The following is a 17,810-nucleotide window of genomic DNA, read 5'->3' as shown; positions in this document are numbered from 1 at the left end:
AGAATACAGAGGGAAATATCTGTTACTTTTTGAAAAGTTTATCATTATTTCATTAAATTAATTTGTGAAACAAAGCATAAATTGTTATACAGAAAGTGAATCAAACTGCTTTCTCATAAAGCAAAAAAGAGATTATTTTTTTTTGAGGGGAGTAAAACCAGTTCACTAAAAGCGAGAATAGATTTCAGGGTGTGGAGGAATCTCTTCTGGGAATTCGTATTGGTGAAGTTGTCTAGAAGACATACTACTTCACAGAATCACCCTACAAAAGGTATAGTCCTCCTTAAATATGGTTTTAGGATAATGCAATTTGGAATGCAAATTTTATTAAATAAGCAAAAATAAGACTAGGGAAGAGGAAAGTCTGTAATTTTAAAACAGTGATATTTAGTGTAGCATTAAGTATTATCTCTTGAGTTGCCAAAAATATGCTTGTCTTTAAACACTAATATGCTTTGGATTACTTATTCCCCTATTTACTGATTACCTGATTTACTTTCTGTATATAGACAAAAGTATTACGTGACATGACAGAGTCAGGCACCTTGATGAAGAGAGTTGGAAATTAAAAACAGCAGGCCAGTTAATGTAGTTACTGAAAAAGGAAAAGAACTGGACTTTCAACAGGCATGTGTATGGAGAAGGAGAAGATGGATGTTAGTTGTAAAAGAGTGGGAGTGAAATACCTCTAGGTGAATATGCACACCGCTTCAGCCTTCCAAGAACTAGCGGTAGGTAGGACAGATGTCTAAGATTAGTGAAACATGAGGGAGATGGACAACTAAAGAGCAAAAGACCCCAAACAGGAAGAAACACATTATAAAATCTTTGATGAAAGAAATGAAAATGCCTCTTTTGTAATAGAATTTCTGTATCACCTAAAGGTGTTTTTATTTATTTTTTTTCTTATTGTCCTTTCATGCAGTTGTAGTAAGTTTGAAATGACTTCTGACAAAGCACCTAAAAAAGCTACTAACAATATTGTAAGCCAACAGCCAATGTGTCCTTGGAGGGCCAAAGTAGCAGCTACCAGCACCCAGCAATCCCAGTTCAAACCAGAATTTATTCCTGCTTATGCAGAATGCAATAAGCCACACATAAACCAGACCTGCATGTCATCTACTCTTGCTGCCCAATTAATAATCCTAATAAAATGGTGTTCCTTTTTGTAGACACTAACCATGTTAGTCTATACATTATTATTCAGGATGCTGTTCCCCTCAGGCTGAAATATGCTATGTGCAGATGGCAACTGAAAGTAGTGTGTGCAGTTTAATCTCTAGTGTTGGTCACGGTGGCTGTCACTCTGCCAGGGCTCAAGTAGATTGTCCGAATGAAATGGACACCACTGTGGAGCAAAAGCCCCTCACATTTTAAAGCTACTCTATGGACTCCAGTAGTATTGGAGTAGGATTTAATCTTGTGCTGCCAGTCTCTGGGCTGGGGTGCATTTCCCCCTAACATGCTGGTCAGACTAAGACATCGTCAGAGATAACAATTTAAAGATGAATCTCATTACTGACCTGTTTTCTAGTGACCTGGATGAAATATGTGTGTATGCTCTCATTTTTCAAGACAGTTGAGTAGCTGATTTCCATTCCTGCTATTCAGGATCTGTGACAACCTCTGCTAGTGACAGAGGGCTGGTATAGCCACAGGAAGATTTATGAACATGCCACATCAAGTGATTTTTGACATTCCTATTTATTTAGGGAAAAGAAAAATTCTTTACACTTTTTCTTCAAATCCTTCCCTAAAACTCTCCCTATACATCTTCTGGATGCCTAAGAAACATCCAATACCAGCTGGGTATGCTTGTCAGCATGCATTGGAGCTGCCTAGCTGTAACATTAATGTCTTAACACCATTGCATGTACCTGTGATTAAAGTGCTCTGGCATCCACATCCACCTTGTTTCCTTATTGTCCAGTTGGTGTTAAGTGGCAGCAAGGTGCCATGAGTGAGCTGTCTAGCATTGCTGCTGCTTGTGGTGACTAGGTTGACCTTATGGAGAACTGGGCAATCACCAACCGCGTGAAATTCAACAAGAGCAAGCGCAAGATTTTGCACCTTGGTTGTACATACAGACTCAGGGACAAGATGCTGGAAAGCAGCTCTGCAGAGAGGCATCTGGAGGTTCTGGTCGACAGCAAGTTGAACATGCACCAACAGTGTGCCCTGGCAGCCAAGAGGGCCAACCGTGTCCTGAGGTGCATCAAGCACAGCATTGCCAGCCGGGTGAGGGAGAAAATTGTCCCTCTCTGCTGTGCACTGGTGCAGCCTCACCTGGAGCACTGTGTGCAGTTCTGGGTGCCATAGCATAAAATGGATATAAAGCTACCGGAGAGTGTCCAGAAGAGGGCTACAAAGTTGGTGAAGGAGTTGGAGAGGAAACCATATGAGGAACAGTTAGTCACTTGATTTGTTCAGCCTGGAAGAAGAAGAGATTAAGAGGAGACCTCATTGCGGTCTACAGATTCCTCACAAGGGGAGGAGGAAAGCAGGTGCTGATTTCTTCTCTCTGATGACCAAGGACGGAACCCAAGGGAATGTCAGGAAGATGTGCCAGGGGAGGTTTAGGTTGGACATTAGGAAAAGATTCTTTACCCAGAGGGTGGTGGAGCACTGGAAGAGGCTCCCCAGGGAGGTGTCACGACTCCAAGCCTGACAGTGTTCAAGAAGAGACTGGACAATGCCCTCAGACACATGGTGTCAACTGTGAGGTTGTCATATGCAGGGACAGGAATTGGACTCGATGATCCTTGTGGGTCCCTTCCAACTCAGGACATTCTATGATTCTACCTAAGATTCCCTGGGTGAAGTAAAGAATACTACGCTGATTTATAAGGGTCTTTGTAGAAGCTTTAATTGTTGTTATGCTATCCCAGTTCTGCCTTGCCTGTGCTGAGTGCACAAGAGGCCTGGGCTGCAAAGGTGAATGGGTTGTACTGTACACATTTCAGAGGTGTCTTGACCCATTGATATCCACACCATGGGGCACAGGCATGTTATGAAGAGAGCTTAGGAAACTGATGCGTTTTCAACAGCCAGTGCAGTTGAACTGGACTGAATTATGCCCATCACAGCTTTGCTGTGTGTATAGAGTGACAAACGAAACTGAGATCCTGGTCTTCAGCTGGAACTCCTCAGATTGAGAGAAACAACAAAAAATACATAAGATAATAAAGTTGTAATTTGTAGTCTCTGGCCTTAAATTCTAAATTCCCTAAAGTGAGGATTACACTTTTGGTGCTCAATGGCTTGCTGTCTTCATCCTCAAGTTAAAGGAGGTGAAGTTCTTTTTTTAACATATTTGCAGTCCCTCCTAAAGCTCAGCATCGATCTCTGAAAATTTTTTTGTTGTTGTTTTTTAGGGTTTTTTTGAAATGTCTGTCAAATTTTTAGCCATTTCTGCAATCAAAGATTAAAAAAAAAAAAGCAACTTCACCTTCAGAAAACTAAAATCTTTCATCATTTTATTTGCATCTCAAACCTCCTGCTACCTTTGCTTCAGACAAAATAAAACAAACTCAATTTTTCCCCTAGATATTAATCTTCTGCTTGCTATTTTTGCAGTTCTTCTTTCATCAAATATTTTGGAGGCTGTATGGTTTTTTATTGGATTAACTTTGCAGATTCAGGTCTGCAGTTTTTTTCTCAAAAGTATTTTTCTTAATTTCAAGGAAAAAACAGCCTCTGAAAGCTCTTTTACAATGTGGTTTTAATACTTTCACTCATTAAGACGTTTTGCATTGTGAGTGAAGGAAATGTTTGGTACATTTTTGTGTTATATTTATATATTTTACCTGATTTTAATGTTTGGGTTATACACCCTTTTGTGCCTTGTTTCCTACCTTTTCCAAGAAATTTTAAAATAATAAAATATTGAGTGTCAATTTGCTTCAGTCTACTCTATTCCATCCCAAAAGAAAAAACTCGTTATCAATGGCCAACACTATCAATCAGACTACTTTGGTGCAAAGTATTACAATGACAGAATACAGTTCTTGGCAATTAGGTTGTGCCCATCTTCTGATTGAACAAAATGAAGCTGCTCTTTAAATAGAAATAACATTATGAGTTGAGCTTCATGGGTATGTATTTTTACATACTTTCTACAGGCTTTGTGGCAATCTGGATATTCTGGAGTTTGGTTTGATTTTGATTTGTTTTGATTAGTTTGCTATCACTGATGGAAACTATGAAGTTAGAAACAGGTTTCAAGGAGTTACAATCACATTAATTTTTTCTTTCTTTCATTAGGTGTTAATAAATGTGATTATGACTCATTCTTTTGGTTACAGAGAGAACACCAGCAAGGACTGGACATACCTCAGTGCATCCAAGGGAGGAAGCATGAGCAGACACTGGCTGGCCATTTGGTTTAGTGGAAGGGCATAAGGAATGCAAATTCTGGAGACTTACAAGCAGATGCCAGCATGGCAGGTAGGTGGAAGGTGCAATATTGGGTAACTGGCAGAAGAGAAATAATTGAGGTTATGATGGAAATGTTATACATACAAACATCATGGGAAAACACAGGATTCATTGTTGAGGAATTTTTATTGTACCCCTTGAGGCAAACTAAACAAATGTTTGTGCTTAATATATATATATATACAAAAAACCCAAAGTTAATGAACAATGCATTGGACAGAATCTTGAGACCTTAAGCAATTCCACAATAAGCCTGCAAAGATGTGTTATGAGCCAGTTCCTTACATAAACTTGCACCAGCACCAATTCTGAGAGAGGTTGCATGGGGTACATATGCCTGGCCTTGAGTCCACTCCCCAGCCCAGCTCTGCTACCCAAAGGTGTGTCCTGAGCTTGGGCCCCTACAAGACAATGCTGAGGCTGTTTCTTATTTCATCACCAAGGGAAACTTCACTCACTTGCAAGTCCTTTTGTCTCTGACTCTGCTTTAAGCCCTTTTAATCCCTTCTGCAGTTTGGCTGTTTTACCCTCCATGCCAGATCATTCCTTGGTCAAAAATTATCACTGCCGAGAAGTTACAATTTGAATTTCTCCTTCACCATGTAAATGCAACTGTTGGGTTTCCAGGTCATTGACTGAGGGGAATAAAGCAGCTTATACTTTCTCACATATTGAATAAAAACTCTGAGCGAGCCAGAATCTCATGAGTTACTGTCCTCGCCAGATAGCAGTGCAGAGACACATCACCACAGAAGACGGCCCGCATGTGTGGCCTCTGTCTCCACTGCCTTATTTGTGTGAATGAATGCAATATGCTGCAAGAAAGCTGACCTCATGACTGGCCTAAGCAAGAAGGAAGAAGCGTCCACTCCACCAAGGAATTGAGCAGGGAGTGATGGCAGTGCCTTGTCTAGCCCATTCATACCACTGTACAGATATATCGAAATACCCTTCTGATTGTCAATGCCACTGGCTACAAATGCAGTTCCATAGCCCCATTTAGCCTAAAATATAGCACCAAAACCCCTGTTCACACTCCAGGAGAAGAGCATTTTCAAGCAGAGATTTAAAATATACTTATATCTCAAAAAAGGGACATAATTTTGGTAGAAACCATTTTTCCCCTCATAAATGTGAGTATGGTGTTCACTCATTAATGTCTTCACCCTAGGGTACACCCTTTCTTGCAACTCATACCAGAACTTCCTTTTACAATCAATCTGATGGAAAGTGTTGAAGGTGTATGGGTATATCCAACTGACTCCCCCATGAGACTAAAACGATAACAGGTGCAGCTTGGGTTTGATTATTGGTGCTGAACAGGTGGATCACAAGTAAATCATTACATTTGTCTCCTTCACAGCTCAAGAGCTCACTATAACCCTGTATGGAGAGAAAATATCTCACAATTTCAAAATACTGTTCTGAAGATGACACTCATAATAGAAACTCTGTAGTCATCAGGAAGAAACCCAGTACCAATAGCTATCTGGAGCAGTGCAAATCCCAGCAACCAGGGATTCAATTACCATATCTAATGCTTTCCAATGTGACCTGGACTTGCGCTATACTCTCGTGGCAGAGGAATAAGGGGCTTAATCTTCAAACTTGCTGAACATCTACTGAGCAGTGCTGAGTACTCGATATTTACTGACTTCTGTAGGAATATATGCTAACACACAAATCTATATAATAGATTCCTGATGATGCAATAGAATTTAGCACAAGATGGTTTCTATATCGTGCAGCATTTTAAAGGTGATGATTCTGCCTTTCTCTATCCCTTGATTTCTATCTCATTTTGTACTGAACAAAATCATCTACCAGTGAAAGGCTGATTTTTTTCTGTGGGCAGGGGTAAATGGAATAATAACATTGTTAAAAAAATGAACACAATTACCTTCATTGTGGCTAGGCATTTGACTTTGGATCTCTCAGGCAACAATTTTTACCAAAAGACAAAATTAAGTAGATATGGAAATAATTGTTAAAATATAGTTCCCCTTTGAGTAATGAGATAATTGACCTTGATATGAGAGAAAACACAATATTATGTATTATGTGCTTGGATAAAAGAATATTTGTTTTTCATGCCATGCAAATCATAATTCTCTTTCTTTAAATTTAGTTCTCTGTTTTGTAATTCCTATATAATGTTTTCTCAAGCATTCTTAAAAGATGACTCCTGAATTGATTGTTACTCTTTGTTGTCTTCTTTTAAAGAGTTTATTTTTGTATATTTGCCTTACGTGTCTTGCAACAATTCTCCCCTGATGCCCTGCTTTCTTCTTTCTCTATGACGAAACTCAAATGCTGGTGTTCTGAAACACATTTTTGTAACTAGAAAATAGTGAAGACTGTTGTTTTTTCTGGTCTGAAAGTAAAGAGCTCTTTAGGTTGATAAGTCAGGAAAGCCTTTGAAACTTATTTAGCCTAAAGCCAGAAGAAAACTTACTTTGGTTTGACCTTTGATTGATGTAAGGGGAGAATCAAGCAATCTATAATATAATCATAATAAGATTCTTACAGGTGAAGTCATGTGCCAGACTGACTTTTTAAAATATTTGTTGTTTCTTTTTCCCCTGGAGACATGCATAGCCTCATATGAGAGTCTCTGCTTATCCTAAATAAATTTTAAGGACTTTGCCTTTGACATCTGAGTATTATTTTAAACTGAGAGACTGATGATTGTTTTTCAGATTTCATTTTATTTTGTCTTTAGTTGAAGGAGAGGAAAACCAGAAGTTTTCATCTGACTGTAGTTGTTATATCAGCAAACACGAGAACACTGTTTTTTTTTTTTTTTCTACCATAACCTCTTATCCAGTCTTTAAAGAAAAAATAAAACTGTGGCAGAACTAATTCTAGTTTCATGTTATATTGCATGGCAACTATGAACAGGACTGTGTTAACGTTTATTGCCTGTTTTGTGGTGTATTTAAGTGCTTGTTAGCATTACAGAATGTGTTGTATGTGTGCACAGGAACTGCTGATTTAGATAGATATAGAAGTGTAGGATATTGGAAGGACATTTTTGATATTTGTATCGCTTCCTTTACCCTACTAAAAATTTATAAGGTTACCCCACAGACTGAAATCTTCATGTAGCTGACACACAGTCCTTCCTATGAGCTGAGAGGAGTGGGAGCTGCAGGAATGGTTCACTGGTGGGCAACAACCAGGTCTCCCACGGGCTCAGTTTTGGGCTGGTATTCGGACTAGTAAACTACCACCTGTTAATTGATAAAGTCAACTCAAGAAACATCTTGCTGCATCCTCTGCAGTTAATTGGGCTCTGGCATGACTCTGCTGCCTTGTGGCTGGCACCGTTGATGTAGGTGACAGCCACGCAATCCATTGCTGAGCCACTGCTGTGTCACACACACAGGACTGCTGCCATTGCTCCTTCAGAGTGTGCGGAGGGATGGTAGGAAATGCTCACATCTGCCAGGAATGATCATTTTGGTGACCACTGGAGGAGGACCTGCAGCCTGGAAATACATGATGGCTGAAAGCCTGGCAGTTTTGCAGACAGCATGTGTTTGATACAGAGTAAATAGATGTTTCCCCAGGCTGCAAGAAAGATACTATAATGCCTGCCCTCTTTTCCTCACCAGTCTTCACTCATAAAATATTAGCTTCTTTTTACTCAATAGAAAATTATTATTCCCTTCCAAACATGCATCTTGTCTGTTTCCTCCCCTTTTTCCCTCATCTTCATTGCTTTCTTCTTTTCCCCTACCTGTTCACTCCAGTTTCAAAATGCCTTTCCAAACACAGAAAGTTCAGGAGGAGAAATTATGAAGTATTTCTAGGGAATTATTCTCTTTCTATGGTCAAATTTCATATAAATTCAAGTATGCTAAGGAACAGCCTCTTCTTTCTTGGACAGATTATCTCAGGCCACTTCTTTTCCATTTGTAATCTGCAGAGATGTAAGCCACTGCTATAGTCCTTTTGGACAATGTAATGAGTCAGTATCAAATCTTCCATTCTGCTTAGAGGGATTCCTCATTAAATAAACCATCTCTTAGAGAGCTCTATTTAAAGCAGTGTGGCCTGACTGTCATCTCCAAGAAGAGTGAGAAAGAACCAGATTAGATCTCACCAGTGAAAGCTGGCTACCACTTAAAACTACAGGGGAATTTTTGGTAAATGTTGGAGATGTTTTTCCAATGTCACCCAGAAGCTCTCACTTTTCCTTCTAATTATTTGGTAGGCAAACCACAAGGTGGGGGGGAGTGTGTGTGGGAAATATACTGTTCTTTCTTTAGAATATGTCATTATAAATATGATTTTAGCTTGAGTTTTTTAGTTCTTTGCTATAATATCTTTATGAAATAAAGGCAGAAGGAGAAAGGTGGAGGACTTAGGCGAAGACTGAAGGAAGCGAAGCTATATTGGGGTGCACAACGATGTGGAGTTCTCAGATCAGTAGCAGGGGTTTTCACATTTTTTCAAAAAGCTTTAAATTTGAAAATGGATATTCAGTGGGCAGAATGAACAGGTATTCATTAATATGCCAAGAACTTTGTTTTACTTCCATATTAATTGTTTTCTTAAAGCTCTCTCTGATCTATAATATCAGAATTTATATAACAGCTTTTAACTTAGACATGCAGCCCCACTTCTTAAATTAGAAGAAAAAAATTCTATACTCAGGTGAACAGTTTGAGTGAATTCAGATTTCAAAATTCTTTATCTGAATTATTCGCTGAAAACTTGATGATTAGAGAGGCCAATTCCTTTTATTTTAGTTTCTGTTTACAACAGCTATGGCTTTGATAAAAAAAAAAAAGGAACAGTTTACAAATTATTGTCTATAAAAGAAAAAGTGATGAAGTCATAGTGGCTTTCAGTTAACAAGTAGAGTTTGGCTGTGTTTTTCATAGCCTTCAAACACAGTTTGCAATACTTACTTTATCACTACTCCCTTCTTATAAGGCTATATCCCTCAATTACTATAATTCAACTAGAAGTAGGACTGAGGCAGGAAAATGTAGAAGAAAGGAAGAGAAAGGAAAACAAGGAAACCTAACACTTATAAGATTCAATAAAATGTTGGCACGTAAGTAATTCCAGATTTTGTGAGTTTGGATATTAACCGATATGGTAAGTTAGGGTTTTTTTTGTTTTCACTTTTCCTAATGGACTGCTCCAAGAAGATAAACACACAAACAAACAAACCAAAACCTTATAAAATGGAAAAAGTTAAAATTAACTAAAAAAATAAAGTTTATGTTTTCAGACAAAACACTGGAAATTTTGCAACTTTCTGGGCAATAAAATAGACAAAATTGTGAAATGCTGCTCACAAAACCAATTTATCCATGCCCAAGTTCAAGCAACACTTTTACTCCGGTATTCATATCAGAAGGTTCCAATAGCCACTCTTTTCCTAGCTAATGGAGGAAATTGAAAGATTAGAAAGAAAAGACATAACCCACACCTTGCAAGATACCTTGTTTTTTAGTTTGTTTGATTGTTTGTTTGGCATGTTAATGGCATGTTAAATTGAACATGAGGATTATTTATTTGGAACCGTTCAGCAACATTTGAATGCATTAATTTTACTTCTAAAATAATGTACCCTTTGGCTTTCAGTCTTTCATGGCTAAGCTTGTTATCTGTGAGTTAGGTAGTTCATCCAAGTTAGCATTTATTTTTGCAGGTGGTGGCTTACAGACAATGAGAACAGAGCTTAACTGTGATGTGAGAATATTTTTTTAGACTTTAACGTTCTTATTCCTGGAAGACAGAGGTCAGAAGTGACAGTTTGTTTTAAATACCTAATCATACCTCCTAGTGTAACAGGTTGTATGTTACGGGGTCAACATATTATTATAGAAATGGATTTTGACTCCACTGACACTGTAGGTCTCTGCTATGGGAAGGTGAACAATAAACATAAAAATTACTGAGGCCAGAAATTCAAGAACTGGAAATATGGCCCTGGGGAGCATTAAAGGCTGAAAGATGAGCACAGCACAATGAGAGCAAAGCATGAGGTCAGAGTCTTGCACTCACAGTGAACCAGTGGGGTAAATTAGTCTTCCCGAGGGAGGGAAAGCATAAGGCTATTGCAGAAAGCCACAACAACACAACTGTAAAAAGGCCTCAAAGTAAATGAGAGATTGCTCCAGTTCCCTCCTCCCTTCACCTGTGTTACAACCAGGTGCCAAGAGTACCATTCATCTTACTGAATGAAGATGTCTGGATTGTTGTTCTCTGCATTTTTTCAAGTCAACTAAAACCCGTTTGTGGCACTGGGACCCAGTCAGTGGTGTCTAGAGCATGCTTCATCTCATCCTAACACAGAGATCTACTCTGTTCAAATAAACAGCACCCTCGCAGTGGGCTTCACTCTCTCTGTAGAGAGATCCTGTAGGTTGTGGAATGAACCTCAGCTGATTTATGCCTGTACCTTAGTCAATTAAAATTAGGTGAGACAAATGGTACCTGAAATGACCAACTGGAAATGCCTCACAAAAAGTTGTATTCTGTCTAACATGGTTCTTCATATTGCAAAATCAAACCTGGATACTCTGTCATTGTTTTTCAATACTTTGTTTAGATTGAAAGTGAGGGACGCACAATTACACTTTCTATAGCCAGATCCAGCTCTGAGGAAAAAAATCCTTAAGCATCTTATTTTTTTAAACACCCTCAGGGCTTCTTTGAACTTTTATGACTTATAATAGACTTTAGTGGGCAGTAACATTGCCACAGGATATTGAACACTACTGGCTCTTGAAGCTCCTCCTCAGCTCTGGCTCATAACAAAAGATCTTCTATGGCAGGGTCAGGGCCGATGTCAGAGCAAGAAGCATACAGCTATGCAAAAAATTACATCCCAGCTTCACACAGATGTTTTGCTGGAATAATTCATGTTTCATTTCCACCACTAGAGTGGCAGAAAGAATTGTATCATCTACAATATAAAAGCAGTGCAATATCAACCTCCAACTTTATTCTGATTCCTATGGGAAAAAAAATGATAAATGCACTCTGCTTTGCTTTGTTCACCTCAAGACACTTTGCTTGTAATGGTATTAAACATATTCTTTTGTGATATTTAAGCATGATCTGTAGCTAAGCCTTCCAAAGTTTCTATCAAATGTGTAATCAGATTTAAAGTATTGACTCCAGAATTATGACATGACACAGTCTCTCAATAATTCTGTAATTATGCAATATTTTGTAATTATGTAATATTTTTGTGTCTTTGTCAGGCAGCATCATGGTACTTAGTTTTGCTTTTGCTTTGCTTTTATTATTATCTTTTACTTCTTTTACAGATGAATTGCTTGTGTCTAAGACAGCACCTCTGTTTAAAATGTCATATCCGTAGCAATTACTTTTAAGCATTTTATGTTACCTTGAGGTTAAAAAACATTTTTTCTCTTCAGTAATACATAATTATATATTTCTCACAATGATTGATGGTTTGTTGAGTGCCAGATCATGAAATAGTACTCTGAATATAACAACAAAGCAAATCCCACCAAGTCTTGAGGTTTCAGGAGCTGTCACAGAGATCAGTCATTTTATATTATAATCACAAAGGCCTCCCAAAATGATTTAAACAATAGTAAAAGAAAAAGCATCCTTCTCTTGCAGAGTGGAGGCAACATGATCACTGTAGTTGTGGGAGAGGCAATAAGATATGACAAGGGAATATAATTTCAAGGCATTTTAGATTTCTTCTCTTTGTTGGATGTTTTTTGATGTTATTTGATATCTCTGAGTAAGACCAGTTATATAAAATTAAGTAAAGCTCTGTGTGCATCATAACCTTAGGAGGTTGGCCCTTTTCAGAACTTCAAATGGGAGAACTTTGAGCACACAGCAGCTGCAGTTGTATGCCTCTACCTTTGAACTCAGGAATGTACACACAAGAAAAGAAGGATGGCATAGTGGGTAAACAGGAAGTTTTACGTCTAATCAGATTAGGTGACTGCTATCTCTTTTTCACTGCTAAGTGAAAAAGTCCTCCCAAACTGTCTAGCTTTGGGATAACATAGTTTATTGTGGCAAACTTTACTCCACTGTTTTTGCAGCTCACAATCTCTTTATGGGAAGACACCCCCTCTAGCTCCCCACACTGGTCTCATATTTGCTTATTGATGGTATCCTGCAGGTTTGGTTAAATAATATCTCATTTTTAAAGAATGCTAAAACTCTGGAAACAAACAAACAAACAAACAAACAGAAACCACCTTCTGGTCAGTAATATTCCCTGATGTTACTGAAAGGTTGGCCAAGGTCATCTGAGATACCAAGATGAGAGCAATTTTAAGGGCTTAGTTTTTTAGTTCACAGATATCAGATGATAATTGTTTATCTTATTGCTGTGAAAAAATAAGAGGAGAATAATAGACATATTGTAATTTGGTAAAAATGACAGATAAGATTAGGTGACGTTTCAGAAAAAAAAATGCAACAAAAGACATGCAAAATAAATATTTGCTCTCTTTGCACAGACAATAGTGTTCTGCAAACATGGTTGTGTATTCAACTTAAGATAGAACATTCCACCAAATCTGCCAGGTCTGTTTTCTCCGATTTGCATGCAGAACAGCTATTTCATTTAAAGAGACTCACTCACACAGAACTGTAGGAAATTAAAAACTAAATCAGTCCCCTTGACAAACCTAGAGAATTAAAACTTGAACCTACTAATATAAAGACAGTACTGTAATACACTTTAAAATCATGTTTTATAGATAAAAACATAATCCTGGAAAACAGAGCTAGATAAAACATTTTGGTGAAAATGCTTTTTATTTTTTTAAAAGAAAAGGTCAGTTTTGAAAAAAATAATTTCCTTTTTTTCCCTATATGAATGTGACAGTTTTAATGGCCCTGGCCCTGGATGGAAAAGAAATTCAGCTATGATTTTGGTAATGACTAAAGAAATCACTTTAAGCTCACACTCCACAGTTTATCATAAAAGGAAAGTAGTTTGATCACAGTACAAAGCCTTAGAGCTGACCTATGGCACAAGAGGAAAATCTTCGAAACCTTTATACTTTCAAATATTTGGATCATTTAGAAGGGAAAAAAAAATCTTGTTGCTCAGTTCTATACCCAAATTTTTCACTGTTATGACTATTACACAGTACAGTGATTGAATTCATTTTTTTTTTTCACGTGTATTTGTATTTCCCATCATCACCTGAAGTAGCTAAGCAGTGGGCATTGATCTCTATCTCTCCCAGTCTCCAAGAACTTTAATTAATGGAAAAGATGCCAGTCTGACAGGGACACATTTTCTCTAAATATGTGAAGAGGGAAATCCTCTGCATTGGAAATCTTTGCTTATGTGAAGAGGTCAGTTATCTCCTTTTCCATTCACTCTCAATATGGAAGAGATTGGAGAAGGAACTCAGCAGAACTGAAGCAGACATGAGTGCCTTGAGTTATAGTGTGCAAACATCTTTTTCTGGTAGAAAGAACCTAACACTACTGTGGCTGCTTTCATTTGTCAGGTGGCCTTAATTAGGCACATTTCTGCATTATAACACAGACAGAATGAAACAGAGTGGGGCTGAGGGAGCAGATTTTCTGTGACCGCTACACAGTGATGATTTCACCAGTTTTGCTTCATGCATATTTGCTTGATTTCATTGCTGTTGACACAAATTATATCGGCTTTGAGACAGGAAGTTAATCACTGTCTTAACTGTGAACCATAATACAGTGCTGCATTGCTCTGCAGTATTATGCACTTTGCTATGCATTACGTTAATATAGTTTCTCTGATGGTGTTAGTATACACAGCTGCAGTGAAGCAGCAGGGAGTAAATGCACACAACACACATCATGGTAGTACAGCACACACAATTCTCCATCACACTGTTGGCATATGCAATGGAGAAAAGATCTAACATGATTTTATTCCACTGACTACTGTGGCTTGTGGCTGCTGAAGATAGTCAACAGCAAAGGTAGGCCACTGCATGGTGGTGTAATTTTTTAAATACTTTACAGAAAGCTGGAAAAGCAAAATATGAATTGCAATGTTTCTGTTCAGCTAGTAATAAACAATACCCATTGGGTAATGGTGTGTGTGACCATTTGCACAAATGTACTTACTGCCAGGCACTTACATGTACACTTCCACTTGAGCGAAATCATTTGTCTGCCTCATAAAAGAAAAAGTACTTGTTGCTATGGTAGTACCTAGAATCAGAAAACACAGGAGGCTGAAGTTATTAGAATTCAGATTAGTCTAAGTTATTTTAAATTTAAGTTATCTTTTTAGCCGTGGTGTGGGAAAGAAGGATTTGTGTGTACTGCAAAAATCTCCACAGAGACAGAAGCCAACAAGAATTTTTCAAAAGCTGATTTTTGAATAATATTGTATCACAGTCCTTTCAACATAGATATTTGGGTGAAAATATTATTGCAAATTTTTAATGATTTTCCTGTAAGGAGTGAAAGGCCTGATTTTGTAATGAGAGTATAATTTCCATTTGAAGCAATGGCAGCTGTGTGCATAGATAAAATCTGACTTTGCCCTGCAACTGAATATAAAATAAACCATTTTAAAATAATATAATGAGGCTGATTATAAGTCTTTATTTATATTCGTACCATGCTCTGAAGCCATCACAAGGATGTAAATCCTTCAAATGTGGATAGGCTTTATCCTGATATAAAATGAATGGAAAAGCAATATTAAGGCTGATAGCTATGGTCTTCTGATTACACTAGTCATATGGATCCTTTGATTATGACCAGCTTCCTAATTATTTCTAAATCACATCAGTTTTAAATCTACCATCACAATCATTTTTAAATCAATCATACTAGCTTTAAATCTCCTGTCAAAAATCACCCAGTTTCTTGTGGACTTCACAAGTCACCTTGATCTGGCTGCCTAGCATTTCTCTAAGGCATCTGTCACATTTGCAGCTCAGCACTTTAGCCGGATTAAAAATTTTACACTTATATTTCTTGCCTTTCCTATTTTTCATCAGTCCTCCACCACCACTAGAGACAATTCAAATTAAAATATTGACCTATTTTTCAGGACATCTGATAAAGTCATACACTTCTCTTCATCTTTCTCCTCATAAAGGCTGACATAAGACTGAATGAGATGTTATTGTTTTCTATTATTTTACTAAAAATAACTCTTTATGGATACCATTCCCAGAAAACCATTTTCCTTATAATATTTCTAGAAATATTTTTTATTCAAAGCACCTTTTAATTTTGCCCTTACTGAATATTCACGTACACAGAGCAGAAGCCAGTGAGTAGCACTCAAATTACGTTGTGGTTCAATTACATTCTGAGCTTCTTGTGACATTTCTCAAAATGTCTTCATGACTCTAAAGGATCCTGGAGACACAATACTTGTTTTCTAATAGTGTTAAACTATGTTATAAATAAAATTTGAAATCCAGTTACTTTTTATTTTACGTGAGAAAAGCTAGGTAGCTGGCTTTAGGGTTAAAGACATCTAATGATCTACAAATTCTAAACAGTTATTAACCAAACTTATTGGTATTTCAAATGTACAGTATATGCTCCAATTCAACAAGATAGTTGAACACCTAAATAGTTTTAAACACTTGGATAGTTTTACTGAACAGATTAAAATCATTTTGTAGTACTTGAATGGTTAAATCTCTATGAATTCAGATCTAAATTTACTGTTGAAGTATATATACTTTACATAGTAATGCTTGCCTTTTAAAATTTGTTCTTAAATTATAAACACTCAGTGGTGACACCAATCTACTATTTGTGTTTGGAACAAACACTTTGCAATTCAAGCTGGTGCTTCACACTCTGTTTGTGTAATTCTGTTCAAAATACTGCAGTTATTTTATTTTAAAATTGCATCAGTGATATAAATACTGAGATATAAAACTGATAAAAAATAGTCTTTACAGGTATAAATGAGTAGGTTAGACCTACATTTATGGGAATTCATCATTTGCTATTTACTACCTGATCACACGCTCTGCCATGATATCTTTGAATCAGCAAATGTAAGAATAAGCTTCCACCTCCTGTATACTGTTTTATTGCCCTGGACCTCTTTCAGTTAAGACCACCAGCCTCATGAAATAAATGTTGGCTTGTTATGGGTACTTGTAGAGATCATTCTTGTGCTTGGAAGAGGCTGTCCTGTAAGGCCTATCTGATTTTCTACAACCTTCGGATCTGCTTCCCATGACTCCACTTGTATCAGCCTCCCGATTACATGAAAGTTGTCACCTCTGGAGTCCCAGGTCTGTGCTCTGCTGCTGGCCTCACTCACTGCCCTTTGGCACCCGGGGCACCACTATGTCCTGGTCATGACAACCAAGGCTGACACTGATGATCACATCCCCGAACAGCGCTTCCTTGCTAGCCAGGACCAGGTCCAGGTGAGCATCACCCTTATTGACCCACCAGGCAGCTCTGCTAAGCAGTCACCTCGAGATGCTCCACACTGTTGTCAGCCTGTTGCTTTACCTGGTGAGCAAGTGCCAGGACACATACAGTGCCCTACAGGAACCTGCTCATTCACCTGAAGACTTCTTCGGGTTACTGTCAGAAACCCTTTCTTGCTTACTCTTCCTGGTCGAGTAATTTATAACTGCCAGAACTGTGTCACCCTTACCAGCTTCTCATCTCGTCTGTGCACTGGACAACCCGCGGAAGCTGCCCCACGACAATCCTCATGGACTGACCCCTCACAACCACCATTTCCAGCCCTGGACTGTCAGCCCAGCTAACAGAGGTTGTTCTTCGTTCCATGGAGGAACACTGAATGATTAGGTCAGCAGTCCATGTCTGCACTGTAGAGATGAGATGTGAGCATGCACAACATGTACATGAGGTGAGATGAACCTGAGTGAGCACAAAAGCCACCAGCTGTTCCTGCAGGTTCCATGAAGGCCTGTGGAATAGACAGTGTCTCAAGGTCACTTCATGTTCCAAGTCCGATCCCATTGTTAACTGCCTGAATACAGCCCTGGGATTTACATACTTCATCTGAGGTCCTTGTGACCATCGATTCTTCATGACATGGGACATCTCAGATGAGTGCAGAGCAGGGGGTTACACTGCAGGGTTGAGGTGCCTCCCATCCTTTGAGAGTGGCAACAGGAGGCCAGAGAGACACTGTGACTCCTGCTTCTGTGTGTAAAAGGGACAGACTCTCTCTCTGAACATCCTTGGGTGCATAAGGAGGCCAGGAGGCCAGCTCAGAGGTGGCTCCCTGACAGACCCTGACATTTCTGTGTGTGACTCCAGGAACAAAGCCCACTGGCCCAGTGAGATTCATCTCAGCTGCTCTGGACAGGCTCCTATCTGCTGCTTCACCCTTGCCTATGATGCTGGGCTGTGTTCTCAAAAATGCCAGAAAA

Source organism: Nesoenas mayeri (assembly GCF_963082525.1).
Source record: "Nesoenas mayeri genome assembly, chromosome: 2".
Taxonomy (NCBI): Eukaryota; Metazoa; Chordata; class Aves; order Columbiformes; family Columbidae; genus Nesoenas; species Nesoenas mayeri.
The sequence above is the reverse complement of the archived record's forward strand: the minus strand, read 5'-3'. Positions refer to the sequence as shown.